The following is a 16,331-nucleotide window of genomic DNA, read 5'->3' as shown; positions in this document are numbered from 1 at the left end:
ACTACATCGACAAAATTTATAGAAATCGATCCGTGGAATCATTTTGAAACTATTGCTAACATCATAAACATCTACAAATCATCCAAAATCAAAAACCCAATTCGAGTTCATTATGATGAAAAATGAAATTACAAAATAATGGATCTTATTCGATGATATTGGTATCAAATTGAAGGGCTCTTCACGAGCTTCGATTTGGTGTATAGAGCATCAAAAACTATAATTTGTAGCTCCGGAAATCAAAAGATAAAGATGAAGAATGAATTTTAACCCCCAAAACTTGATGTTCTAATTTTGGATAATTATCAATAAAAAAATTTAAAGTCCAGCTATTTATATTTTTGGAAATAATACCCGTTGGCGTATTGGATCCGAAAATAGATTGCTTAGCCGCTAAGTAACTATAAAAATGATACAATTTAATACCAGATTTGGATAATCAACAAAACCGAGCTTCTTATTAAACACTTTATACGAAAATAAAGTAATTATATCCCATCTTTCGAGAATACGGGTTTTATTGATCAATAAAAAATGATGAGCGTATCGAAATTTTTTGCGCCGGAACTCGTACGGGTCAAACCGTACTCCGGATCAAAAAAGTCATAACACGGAAAATGTTCAGAATAATCAAATTTGGTTATTAAGGAGTTCTCTGAAGAGTTCCGGGTTATAAAACGCAAAAACGGTTGAAGTTGGACGATTCCCGGATTTATAAAATAGTTTTGTAACTATTCAGAAAATAATTCATAAATCCATAAATCATTATAAAATCATAAAACATTCCAAAAATTACCAGAAAAATATCACAATTATCTATATTTTATTCTGGATATATAAAAATTAAAATACTCAAAATTTATCACATATAAACATTCAAACATCAATTCCAATTATCATATAATTCACTAAAATTCACATAAAAATCACATAAACAACTTCCAATAATAATAATAATAATATTTGAAAATATGGGATATTACCGAATTAATTATGATGAACCTTTTGCTCCAGTTGCAAGACTTGAAGCAATAAGGATTTTCCTGGCATTTGCTGCACATTCAAATTTCAAGGTATATCAAATGGATGTGAAAAATGCATTCCTTAATGGTGAGTTAGAAGAAGAGGTTTATGTGCAACAACCACCTGGATTTGAAGATACATAATTCCCAAATTTTGTATACAAGATCCTCAAGGCTCTCTATGGACTTAAACAAGCACCTAGAGCTTGGTATGACACACTGTCAGAATTTTTGATTAAGCATGGATTTACTAGAGGTACAATTGACAAAACTCTCTTCTACAAGAAACATGGTGATGATATGATCCTAGTATAGATCTATGTGGATGATATTATGTTTGGTTCTACTAATGAAAAGCTTTGCCAAAGATTCTCTACGCTTATGCAGAGTGAATATGAAATGAGTATGATGGGGGAATTAAGTTACTTTCTTGGACTTCAAGTCAGTCAAAGAAGTGATGGAATCTTCATTAGCCAAACTAAGTATGTCAAAGATTTATTGAAAAAGTTTGGCATGATTGATTGTTCACCTACATCTACACCCATGTCTACAGCAACAAAGTTGGCTGAAGATAAAAATGGCAAGAGTGTAGATATTTCAAGCTATAGAGTAATGATTGGATCATTGCTTTACTTAATTGCAAGTAGACCAAACATCATATTTTCTACATGTTTGTGTGCAAGATTTCAAGCCAATCCAAAAGAATCACATTTGATGGCTGTAAAGAGAATTTTCAGATACTTGAAGGGGAATCCAAACTTGAGATTATGGTATCCTAAGGGAACTGGTTTTGAAGTTGTTGGATTCACAGATGCAAATTTTGTTGGATGTAGGGTTGACAGAAAGAGCACTAGTGGAAGCTGTTAGTTTCTTGGACCAAGACTTGTATCCTGGTACAACAAGAAACAACAATCGGTGTCAACTTCCACAGCTGAGGCTGAATACATAGCTGCTGGAAGTTGCTGTGCTCAAGTGCTTTGGATTAGAAATCAGCTAATGGATTATGGCCTAATGTTACACAAAATTCCAATTATGTGTGACAATGCTAGTGTTATATCTATTGTGGCTAATCCAGTGAATCACTCTAGAACAAAACATATTGATGTAAGGTACCATTTTATTAGAGAACATGCTGCAAATGGTACCATTGAGCTTATTTTTGTTCTAACAGAAAAGCAATTAGCTGACATTTTTACTAAACCTTTGAATGAAGCAACTTTCAATAGACTTGTAGGTGAAATTGGAATGTTTAATTCTTCATCTTAAGTCAAGAACTCAGCTAATGTTTTGCAGCAGATTAATTTCTAGTAAATCAAAATTCATTTGATTAATTGGAAATTAACTGAAATATGAATTATAAATATTTCAGAAATCTCTGCATATTTACTTTTCAAAATTCAAAAATCAGCTTGGAATTTTTCAAATTCTAAGTAAACTGTCTGGATGTTGATTTACATTTTCAATATATAAAATTAGCACAAGGCAGAATCAAAGTGATCAAAAGTAAAATGAGAACTGAGTTCTCGATAAGTTTAATTGACTTATCGACAAGTCATTTTAAGACTTCTCGAGTGAGTTCTCGATAAGTCATTTTCCTGACTTCTCGAGTGACTCCTCGATAAGCTTTATTATGACTTATCGATAAGTCATTGTAGAGTTCTCTATAAGTGTTAACTCACAGATTTCTCTACAAGTATAATTTTTGACTTATAAATAACTCAGAACTGAAATAATTTAATCCAATAAATTATTTTGATGCAAATACTTTTGGCAAAATTATTCTGATTTTATTTTGAGTTATTCAAAAAAAAAATTGGAAACAATTCAATCCATTTTGGGCAAATTGGGTATTTATTAAATATCCCGATAAGCTTATTTTTAGTTCTCTACAAGAATAAAACAAAAAGACTAATCGATATGTCTTTTACTTTTCAAAATGACTTCTTGATAGACAATTTCCAAACGTCTATTTTTTAGTTCTCAACAAGTCATTTACTTTTACTATAAATACCTAGACATCTCGACATACATATACTTACGCCTTCGAGGACTCTAAGTGACCTAGCTTTTTCAATTCCAAACCGATTTTTCTCTGGTTTCAAATCCTTTCTCTCTAATTTCTTTTACCCATTAATCTTCATATTCACAACAATGGCAGCAAACATTATTGTACCCTTCATCCCAAAGGAGACCAGCTTCCTTGCATTCTTAGATGCCAATCAAGCTCCTGAAACTTTCAAGAGATTTGTCAAGTTCTTGTCTGAAACTTATTTTGTTGGAGCTCTTACAGCTAACCCGGTTCTCTATCTGGATGTATTGGGTGATTTCTGGAACACAGCTGTAGCTAGGACAGTTGTGCATGAAGACCAATCTTCAAGTCTAGTGGTTAACTGTCAAATCAAAGGACAACAGGTTGAGATAACTGAAGCTGATATGAACCTGGCCTTGAACATTCCAACTGACAAGGTAGTAGGGATTCCAACTCAGGAGGAGCTGTATGAATTCTTGGATTTTATTAACTACTCTGAGAAGATTAACTTGGCTAGCTTGAACAAGAAAAATCTGAGAAGGGAGTGGTCCTTTCTGTTTGATTCTGTGATAAGAGCTTTCACATGCAGGAAATCAGGATTTGACAACATTTCTAGTGTTGTTAAGAAGTCGGTCTACTTAATGGCTCACAACAAACAGATTAATGTTGGACACTACATTCTGGAGGAATTGAGCACCAGGCTCATCATGCCATTAACTTCAAGAGGTAAATAAATTTTCCTTCCTAGATTCATTATGTCTGCTTTAAATCATAAAGTAAATGACATACATATGCTTGAAGGTGTAGATAGGTCATTAATAGGCAACTGTAAGCAAGTGTCCAAAATCTTATTTAGATTACTTACTACTAAGAATAAGGTGCAGGTGGGTCTTAGGTTAACACCTTTCATGATTGAAATATTTAAGACCTATCCTTACCCTATGCCTGATATGAGGATCAATGTAGTTCAACCTAGTGCAACAATGGTTCCTGAGCTTGTGGAAGTACAAACACCGGCACACCCACAGGAATCTTCCCATGTTGAGCCTACTTCTTCAAAACCAATAGCTGCTAGGAAACCAGCCACTTCATCCTCTCAAAAGGGTGAAGTGAGTAAAAAAAAGAAAGGAGGTAACCCTTAATATATTGAGTGAGAGTGGTGAGGAACAAACACAACCTGAGTCACCCTTGGTCAAAAGAACAAAGAAGCAAAAGAAAACTAAGTTGACCACTCAAGGCACCTCTACATTCTCTCAAAAGGATGTAGTTGTAAACAAGGGACTTGAACAGACTCTAGGGGCATCCTCTCAATAGGGTGTCTCTATTGAAAAGAGCATTCTCCCAAATGCACCCTGTAAAGAGTCTGCACAACCATCACTTGATCAAATACAAGTGTATGGAAGGAGAAACAAGGATGGAACACACAAGGAGAGCACATCCCTTGAAGATCCCTCATCCATTCAGGGGAAGCTACCAACACTCACTACTAACCAATAACTCTTAATCTCTCAAATTTCTTCTTCACATAATGCACTTGAATCCATTCCTCAAGTGCAAACTCACTCAAGTGACATGGTTCAAGAAACCTTGCTCACCACCCAGACACCAATTTAGATGGTGAGAGGCTACTAGCTGGGGTAGACCTTGATGACACCATCATAAACATGGGGGATTCATCAGTTTTTACTGAAGACCCCATGGTGATCACAAGTGCACCTTCATGTGCAAATCAGCCATCACAGGCTGTTAGGTTTGAGGGTAGTACTCCTGAGGGGGAGCTATCTAAATCCTCTCCAATTCAATTGGAGGTTCCTGTTCCAGGAACAACTCCCCTCAAAACCCTAGCAGAAATTGCATTAACAATTGATGCTAGGAGTACAATTGCCAATGATCCTGTTATAGAGGAGGCAAGTACATCACATTCAAGTGACAGTGTAACACCCCCAGATCCGGGGTCGGGGATCCGGGTCGTCACGGTCTTTCTTTCCACAATATCACTTCACTTAATTAATAATAATAACCTTATGCTGTGACCCCACACTAACACACACCACAACCCGTTATAGTCTCAGAGATGAAATTTAAATAAGTACAAGTCTTTGAATCCACAATTTAAAAGTTATTACAACCCAAAATGATTACTTGATAAATTTACAGTTAATTGCCATTATCTGCCACAAGTTATAATTATACATAATTTCATTCTCAAAAATAGAATGCCTGATCTACCAATAGATCTACCTCTGCAGCTATAGCAGCCACAACATCATCGGGAAGACGCGGGACGCTTCCCACGCGCTTGCGCTGGGTCTGCTGGAGTCTGGCCATCTTTCCTAACTGTTGTTGTGTGATGAAGAAATAAAGCAAGAGTGAGCCTTACAGCTCGCAAGATAATATATAGTGATAACAATAATATAAGTATCTAAATGGATACTTACTAGAATCTTTTATCCTGAGTAAGATAATTACTTACTAGATATAAGTAAAAACAAGGGATGAAGTTACCAAATACTTCACTATACTTATATCATTTATAAAGCTACTTGAACTACCACTGTTCAAAGTATAATGAGCTTTCAACAGTTCATCACATAGATGAGACTACAAGACAAGATTTGAATAGATTAAATCTTTAAAATATCATCAAAATAAAATGAAGTTACGAGATACTTCATTTGATGCAAACATCATTTTGAAAACTTGACCCTGCCAACACTCAACAATCGCCCAACCGTAGCCTTTCTATCGAAATGCTCTGGGTAGTGTTGCAGAAATATCCAATTGGATGATGAACTCATTACGGGAGTTTGCCGCGCCAGGAAGACCACTTACGATGATCAGTCGTAGTAGTGCAACCCCACCATTTTCTACATGTAGAGGAGAACCTGTCGGATTTACTTGTCAACCGAACACTGAACTCCTAAGGAATGGACCGCCTTAGCGGAACTTCCAGGCCATTTGGGCCAATATAATAAGGCTGGGCCGGCGCTACTCGGCCACTTACGCCACTCCTAGTTCAGATGAAATCCATGACTCTGAAACGTAAAGCTCGTCCCCACTTTCCCCAAGTAGAAACTTGTTGATACGGCTCCACCAAGAAGTCGTATCTATTTGGAAAGGAGAACTCACCGATATTTCCCAGGCGATGCCTGTTAATGGATTAACTTGTTCCAAGAATTTTACTTCCCGAGTGTTGGGTAAGTAATCAATTCATTTATCAAAACAGCAACCTTGTTGCGAATATAAAATACACCACAGAGCCGGATTCCCCAGGTTTTGAGCGAGTATTTAAATCCCCTTAAAAAGGAAGATCTTAAATATAAAAATGAGTTTTGGGATCCGCTCTAACTTTTAAAAATCATTTTGAAGACTCGAAAACACTTTAAAGAGTGTTTGGAGTAAAGCTGATTTAAGTAAATCAGTCCCCAGAATATTTAGAAAATGACTGAATATTATTATTTAAATAATATTCCCATAAAGAATAATCTTTATAAAAATAATTGAAGTAGAAGTATTAAAACTTATACTCGAAACGAGTATTAAATAACCAAAGATATACTTATATGAAAGTATTATCTTTATTTGAATAATCGAAAATAAGTTTGATTATTAACACCTTATTCTTTAATAAAATAAAGAATATATTTCAGCAAATAATCGGAGTCATAGATCCTCAAATGAATATTCAATAATATTCACTAATAATATAAAAGAGTCATAAGCCCTCGAATAATATCCAAAATAATATTCAATAATAAATAAAGTTTAAAGTTATCGAATAAACCTTATTCGATTAATAGTTTGGAAAACTATAACCATATATATATATAAATATATATATATACATATATATCCATATATACCAAATCTACTCGGGATCCTCGACTCCCGGTTTTAGAAAATATTTTCACCTTTGGGTCCCTATACTAAGGGTATATGCAAGTTACCGCTATCCTCTAGCATAGGTATTATCAACTGAACCAACAGATATATAACTCAAGAATATGAGACAGGCATGCATATATATATACCATATCAGCATGCTTCAATATATCGCAACATTTGCTAACTAACCAATATGCATTTATCGCAAGATCATGCATATACAAATGTATACATCACAACAACAGTATAACGGATAGAATACTTGCCTGAGCGACTTGGGGTGATAAAAGGCTCGGGACGAGTCTGGTAACCTATAAACAACAAGTAAGTTGGAATTAAACCAAAGTCACTTGTAAATCTATACTTTAACTAACTTAGACTCTAACGCTTATTCTGCGCTTACTGATTCTCTTAAGTCACTCGAGTACCCTCGGCTCCACCATTTTTTTATAATTTAACCTTTACGAGTTTTAATGCGATTCCTTCGCGAGTGTCTTACCAACTGCCTAACACACTTACCATAAATGTTTCATACATTAATTAACCCTTTTTGGTCTTTAACCTATGTTTCAAAGTAAGGCGAGGGGAAAAGTTTCGTTCGCGAAACGCCGTTACTTAAAACGGTCGTTTCTCCTAAACCGTGCATCGGAATCGAACGAACTACATATCAAAACGAAGCTCGTAACATGAGCTATCTAAACATGGCAGTGGTCATAATCTAGCAGGGGGTCCTCGGGTCCTAATGTTATGCACAAAACAGTCTAAAGAAAATCGGACGTTACGACGGCTATGTTTACGCGATTACCAATATTTATACCACTCCAATTCTTTACCAATTCACTACAAACCACCCAACCATCATCAATACATCAAACACAACTTATATCAAGGCAAAGTCAGTCCATAATCTCAAGGTTTTCCAACTTATTCAACCGCAAACATGATCTACTAACCATAACTTAAGATTCATTAACCATTAACCAAGATTCATATCCAAAATCACCACAAATCCAACCAAACTATCTAACATACATGGATCTTGCTATACATACATGGATATTTCTATATATACATTAATCCATCCATAAACTCATCAAAACTCAAAGTTCAAACTATAAGTTAAAGGTGAAAGTTGTTTATACCTCCTTGAAGCTTCCTAACACAACCCAAGAGCTTTGAATGCCTAAAAGAACCTTGATCCTTGCTTGTATAACCTTAATCTTTCATAAAAATTCAAGAAAACTAAAGTTATTTCTTGAAGGTTACTATTCACCATCTTCTTCCTTGATTTATTGGAAGAGATTGTGAAGGAATTAGGAGCTTAAACTTATAGCATATCCATATCTATGTACAAGGAAGCTTAGATAATTACCTTGTGATTTAACCATGCTTGGAACTTGATTTTTGAAATTCTTGCCCTTGAAAAAGATGAAAAGCCGAGAGCAAGATGATGAGAATGAAATGATTTTGTGTTTTTTGATTTGTTTGGCTTAGCTTGGTTGTTTTTTGTTTTGTTTTTGGTTAATTACCTTAATAACCTTATATTTGTGTGGTTATAAACCAACCACACCTCCTCCTTCCCTATGTCATGCTTACATCACATTGCTATGTCATCCTCCCTTCCTTGTCCTCTTCTCATTGGTTGGGTGACATCACTTCCTCTAATCCCTTTGCTTAACTTCCTAATTGTTTGCCTAATGACCGCTGATCTGTTATACGGTTCGCTTAACTTTCGTTCTCGTTTATCGTTTGAAGGATCATACCCGGGATCTTATTACTTAGGTTCCTTTAACCTTTCTCAATACATTATATTCCTTTTTATGATCCTCTATTATAATCCTTTAATTTAAATCCTTTTTATCCTGTTACCTTATACTCAATTCTCTCCGTATCTTGTGGATTTCCGGGAAAAACCAAAGTGTTCGGAATTGGATTCTGACGATCTTTACATACACTTATATCCCATATAAAGTACTAATAAAATCTCAGAATATCAATAACAGAACACCTACATAGTGTGGCATGAAAAGTTTTCTCATTCAGCAAAAACACTATTCATAAGGGTTTCAAAAATTTCTCAAAAATTGGGGTTATTACAGTCTCCCCTCCTTAAAAGGATTCCGTCCCGGAATCAGATAGAAATAAATAGGGATACTTTCTTAGTATTGCACTTTCTAACTCTCAAGTCAATTTTCCCACATTGTGGTTCTACCATCAAACTCTGCCTAGTTTGATAATCCTTCTCCTAAGCACTTGTTCCTTTTCACTCTATAACCTTTTCTGGTTGCTCCATATAGGTTACGTCGGGTTGCATATCTATGCGCTCATATGCCTCTATTTATCTGGCATCTGAATTACACTTCCTTAAAATTGATACGTGAAACACGTTACGACCTGCTACATGTTCGGGGTTAGGGCTAGCTCATATGCTAACTTCCCAAACGTCTTAATATATCCAAGGGTCCAACAAATTGTAGACTTAGCTTTCCTTTCTTTCCGAACCTCATCAATCCTTTCCAAGGGATACCTATAACATTACTAGGTCCCCTATTTCATACTCTTTATCCTTTTGTGTCAAATCAACATACTTATCATGTCCATCTTGGGCTACTACCAGCCGTCCTCTGATTAGATCTATGATATCCTTGGTCCTTTGGACTACTGCGGGTCCAAGCATCTTGCGCTCTACAACTTCATCCTAACATAAGGGAGATCGACATTGTCTTCCCTTAAGGATCTCATAAGGCAACACCTCGATACTGACATATGATCTATTGTCGTAAGAAAATTCAACCCGTGTTAAGTGATCATTCCAATTTCTTTCAAGTCTATTGCACCGACTCTCATTATAGCTATTAGAGCTTTTGCTTCTCACTACCCATCCTTTTTCCCAGTTCGTAGTCGCTACTATCTTCCGTTCCTAATATTATACTGGTTATACTTTTGCTCGTTAGCGTTCTATAACCTTTTAATAACCACGTCAACCTTAGTATTACGAATGTGTTCCCATTCTGAATACCACCATAACTTTATTACTCCTTTTTCAGTTGTTTCCATTTCCCAAAATTTGATCAATCAAATAGAAGTAAAGGAATTTGTTGAGAGATCACTATGATCATGAACACTTGTTATATCGCATAGTTAGTACAGAAGGTGGCCAGCCTTTAGTACTTGACAAGCAATTAAACAATAGCTGGTATCCTACTCGGCTTCTATCACACAGATAGATAGTCATTCGGCAATACCTCCCCTTCTGGAAGGGTTGTTCTTCTCAGCTTACATGAAATGAAAAGAAGAGAAAAGAATGAATTGAAGAGAATTGTATATTCATAAAAAAAATTTATTGCCATAAAATATCTGGCTTGGAATCTACCTCTGAACTATAGAGGTTTGTCATAGAAGAACAAAACATATATGTATTTATATCAACATCAAGTATTATAGCATCGCATTTCACGTGCCTAAATATTTTCGCTATCCCGTCCATCATTCTATGGACCCATGCTCTTCCTCGAGCTTATACACAATTACCTTTGAAACTCCCTCGACATCGAAAATCGAATCTGGGATCTCATTCTAGACATCATCGTTACTTGAATTCTATGCTTGCACCGCAACCTTCCTCGTATAATAATACGACTCTCTATTGATAAGAAAGAATAATAATTCACTAGGTAGATACTCTACTTAATTAGTCTATCAATGATAACTTATACACTACCACTACCCGATTAGTGGTACTCAATCTCAACACCCATTCCAATACAACTCTCACGGTTGTAATCAGCTCATTACTCGCAGAATCATTGCTGCCTTACTATGGTCCACCACTGACCTACTGTAGTCATTCATTTTCCATGAAGTCTTAATAACTAACCATACGGAGTCCATACATCTCGTATCTAATTCTCCTAAGGAGTTAACATAACCACCAATCACAATTCATGAAGAACACTCCAAACTCTGACGTACTTTCATGACATGAAGCAGATAAAAGTGCAGAAGAATTTCAATCAAAGCAACGATAGCAGGTTAATACCATTCTTAATCATATGCCCTAAATAGAAGAATTAACTCAAGGGTTCATCTAGTCCTTTTTGAAACATGGTCCTGGATTATTCTCAAGATAGGACCTTCTAAGATAGATAGCCCGTTCATGGCGATTACACGAATTAAACCTTTACCAACTACTATTACGGTTGGGTATTGCACAGTCATCAGAAGGAATGTCAATCTTCCAAACCATAATACAACCTTCACAGTTTTAACCATCATCACTGTATTCTTTTGGCACACGCGCCTATAATTATCCACTTACCTTTAAAGTGTCGGCCACCTCTTTGGCCTTTCCTGATAGTAAAATTTCCTTACAGCCAATGTCATTTTAACCACCTCCAAATAAATTTTCTACCTTATTTCCGATCACTGCTTGAGTGAAGATGTTTTCCTTAAAATCAGATGGGAAAAAATATCACCATTTTTCCATAAGTTATTGCCTCATTCTTTAGAGGCTAATCACTGTCAAGACTGACTCTCAATCATACTTAGAACATTTTTTTTTTAAGTCCTAATTGCCCTGAACAATTTCGACCATTACTGGTTCGATCCATACTTTCTCGTGGTTTACACGTGCCCCACTTGGCATCATTATAATTACGTCATATTTCCTTTATCCACATTTCTATTCTTGAGAATTTTGAATATTACCTTTTTCCTTATAAAACCTCTAAGGTTATCCTTCAATCGTTCCTCCTGTATTCCCTATATACAGGGCATATCAAAATACCATTTACTAATACTAGAACCATTGTCTATTTACTTCTGAAAAATTTCTCCACTAATCCTTAAAGATTATTATTACCTTAATCCTTTCCAATTCATACTGTCAAAACTCATACTATCCCTATTAAGGGTGAAATGCCAACCTTTATGCATTCCCCTAGGATTCGTTTTAAGTTACCGCTGTTCTATCCTTAATTCCACCTTTAAAAAGGTACAAGCATCCTTCCATGGATAAATAAAGTCATATATCCCTGATAAGTGTATCTTATTCAATCAGTTCCACCTCGATAGTCTATACCGAATTTCACAATAGCATCCTTATTCAAGTTAAGATCAATCCACATGGCCTCCAAAAGATAAAAATGGTTATCCGCTTTTCTTTCCTGATTTGGTAATGATCACATGGATGATCTGGAAGATATTGGTCGTGTTCAACGTGAACTTCTTCTTAATAAATCCTTATTTACTTTTGTTGTTTATCTCAACAGTCATCTCAATGTTGGGATATCTTTCATACCTGGCGTCTCCCTTCCTGGGTATCAAGCCACCGGTCTTACACTTCACATTCTTGAAGGTCACTTCCTTCATCCAATTTTCTTAATTTCTTACTTTCTTGTCTCCTCAGTCTATCCGCGTCTCATTGTTTATCCTTCGAACTATCTCAATGTTTCCTCGAATCCTCCCAACTTAAAGGGGATAAAATATATGCACCTCTTATGCCTTCAACCGTCAACTTTAACTCATGGTGAATCACCCTCATCCTGACGATCATATACTTTTCTATTTCTATTAATATGAGTCTTTAGGGTTTCCTCATACCCAACTCCCTTATCATTCCTCAAACTCTGTTGCCTTTATATTCCTTTCCACCTCAATTCCTTTTTATTTTCCTTTCTCTTATCATTATTTCATGAACCAACACAACATAAGCATTGATTTCAAATATCCCGTCATTCTGGATTCACGTCTTCAGAACGAATCTTAACAACTTTTACAGCTTAGACTCATAATTCATCATACTCGTCTGTCTTTGTTCTGGCTCTAAAGCTTTTACACTATCTCCTTATCTTTGGGAATTACTTTCCCGAAAACAATTGACTGAACTTAAATCAGTTTATTCTAACCTCTGGCTCCGTGCCTTTCTTGGTCTTTCACCAATGGGTGGTCTCTCTCTTAGGAGGGTAAGTGACAAAAACGGTCTTTTGTGGTTCATCAATCATTTTGAATCTCAAACGATTCCTATATTTCCTTTAGCCAGGTTCTTGCCTCGGCTGGGTCATCCTGTTCCTTGGAACTCTGAGAGCTTAGCGATTTAAAGGTCATGAAAGAATTTCACACCACATTGTTTCCTCAAGGTGGTGGTTGAGAATAAAATATAAGTTCTGTTTAGACAGGTTCATGAATTTCCGTATAGGGGTACCGTCTCGGGTCTCCTTATCTCGCTCGACTTTTGCTTTCTTAGTCTAAATATTTCTTCCTACTCCCCATAATTGGAGTCATCTTTTAATTTAAAATCTTCATTTTCCACTTTATTATATTCCGGGTTCTTTATATCTTAATTGCAACCTCCCTGATTATCACGTTCAGGGTTTGCTCTAAATCTTATTCCTCAAACTATGGCTCTCATCTAAGTTCTCATCCTTACGCTCTTGAACTTTCGGAACCCAAATTCTATAAGAATACCTCATTATTCCCTTATCATCTTTCTCGATATTAATCTTTTATCTAATTGTTGGCTCTCTGCCTTCATTCATAACTTTTTCTGGCACAATATGATCTTTTCCAATAATTCGGGCTGTATTGCAATCTCAAACAGCTTTTCGGTACCGGCTCCGGTTACCTTCACTTCTATTTTCATTTTCTCAAAATCTCTTATAAACTCTCCAAAAGACATTATCATCTTGAGTCTCTCCTTTTTACTAAGGGCATCAGCCACCATATTGGCTTTCCCCGAATGATAAAGAATCTCCCAATCATTATTCTTGATTAGCTCTAACTGCCTCCTCTGGCATACGTTGAGCTCTTTCTACGTGAAAATGTACTAGAGCACTTATGGCTTAGGTAATTCTCGCACTTCTCTCCATACAAGTAGTGCCTCCAATCCTTAGGGTAAAACTATTGCCACGAGCCTAAGCTCATGAGCGGGGATATCGAATTTCATATTACCTTAATTGTCTTGACATGTACGCGATTACCTTACCGTGCTGCATAAGCACGCACCCTAAGCCCTTGTGCGAAGCGTCACTATACTTCACAAAATCTTTTTTTTTCCATCCGGCAACGCCAGCATAAGGGCCATCACCAACCTCTGCTTCAGTTCTTGAAAGTTGTTCTCGCATTTCTCTGTCCATTCGAACTTCTCAGTCTTACGAGTAAGCCGCGTTAAAGGGGCTACTATCTTTACAAACTTGAACGAACCTCCGGTAGTGACCGGCCAATCCTACCTCTGGTAGTCGACCAAACCATGGTCATCAATTCATCAGTGGCCCTGTATCCAATCCTGTCAGGATCCTCCATGGGATCCTCCTCAACAACTATCCCTTCTAGGACAACATCCTCAACCGCTAAATCCTCAATATCAACATCATCCGGTCCTGCATTAGGACACTCTATCGGATCCACAATCCGATCTCCAATTAGTAATAAAATATCATCGCGATGTTGCTCCTCAACCTCAGGGTTCGGAGTCCCGCTACCATATACGATAACGAACTACGCTCCTATCACGATATTTATAAGGGTTCCCATAAGGGTTTTAACTGTCAGTACTACGTTAGGTAGCCCGACTATGAACTTGGCAAGAGTTCTTATTATCTTAGCGAACTTATTATCTTAACGTCCCATCATCTCTGAGGTTTATAACGCTTAGCTCTGATACCACTTCTGTAACACCCCCAGATCCGGGGTCGGGGATCCGGGTCGTCACGGTCTTTCTTTCCACAATATCACTTCACTTAATTAATAATAATAACCTTATGCTGTGACCCCACACTAACACACACCACAACCCGTTATAGTCTCAGAGATGAAATTTAAATAAGTACAAGTCTTTGAATCCACAATTTAAAAGTTATTACAACCCAAAATGATTACTTGATAAATTTACAGTTAATTGCCATTATCTGCCACAAGTTATAATTATACATAATTTCATTCTCAAAAATAGAATGCCTGATCTACCAATAGATCTACCTCTGCAGCTATAGCAGCCACAACATCATCGGGAAGACGCGGGACGCTTCCCACGCGCTTGCGCTGGGTCTGCTGGAGTCTGGCCATCTTTCCTAACTGTTGTTGTGTGATGAAGAAATAAAGCAAGAGTGAGCCTTACAGCTCGCAAGATAATATATAGTGATAACAATAATATAAGTATCTAAATGGATACTTACTAGAATCTTTTATCCTGAGTAAGATAATTACTTACTAGATATAAGTAAAAACAAGGGATGAAGTTACCAAATACTTCACTATACTTATATCATTTATAAAGCTACTTGAACTACCACTGTTCAAAGTATAATGAGCTTTCAACAGTTCATCACATAGATGAGACTACAAGACAAGATTTGAATAGATTAAATCTTTAAAATATCATCAAAATAAAATGAAGTTACGAGATACTTCATTTGATGCAAACATCATTTTGAAAACTTGACCCTGCCAACACTCAACAATCGCCCAACCGTAGCCTTTCTATCGAAATGCTCTGGGTAGTGTTGCAGAAATATCCAATTGGATGATGAACTCATTACGGGAGTTTGCCGCGCCAGGAAGACCACTTACGATGATCAGTCGTAGTAGTGCAACCCCACCATTTTCTACATGTAGAGGAGAACCTGTCGGATTTACTTGTCAACCGAACACTGAACTCCTAAGGAATGGACCGCCTTAGCGGAACTTCCAGGCCATTTGGGCCAATATAATAAGGCTGGGCCGGCGCTACTCGGCCACTTACGCCACTCCTAGTTCAGATGAAATCCATGACTCTGAAACGTAAAGCTCGTCCCCACTTTCCCCAAGTAGAAACTTGTTGATACGGCTCCACCAAGAAGTCGTATCTATTTGGAAAGGAGAACTCACCGATATTTCCCAGGCGATGCCTGTTAATGGATTAACTTGTTCCAAGAATTTTACTTCCCGAGTGTTGGGTAAGTAATCAATTCATTTATCAAAACAGCAACCTTGTTGCGAATATAAAATACACCACAGAGCCGGATTCCCCAGGTTTTGAGCGAGTATTTAAATCCCCTTAAAAAGGAAGATCTTAAATATAAAAATGAGTTTTGGGATCCGCTCTAACTTTTAAAAATCATTTTGAAGACTCGAAAACACTTTAAAGAGTGTTTGGAGTAAAGCTGATTTAAGTAAATCAGTCCCCAGAATATTTAGAAAATGACTGAATATTATTATTTAAATAATATTCCCATAAAGAATAATCTTTATAAAAATAATTGAAGTAGAAGTATTAAAACTTATACTCGAAACGAGTATTAAATAACCAAAGATATACTTATATGAAAGTATTATCTTTATTTGAATAATCGAAAATAAGTTTGATTATTAACACCTTATTCTTTAATAAAATAAAGAATATATTTCAGCAAATAATCGGA

This window comes from Apium graveolens, chromosome 4, assembly GCF_009905375.1.
Source record: "Apium graveolens cultivar Ventura chromosome 4, ASM990537v1, whole genome shotgun sequence".
NCBI lineage: Eukaryota > Viridiplantae > Streptophyta > Magnoliopsida > Apiales > Apiaceae > Apium > Apium graveolens.
The sequence above is the reverse complement of the archived record's forward strand: the minus strand, read 5'-3'. Positions refer to the sequence as shown.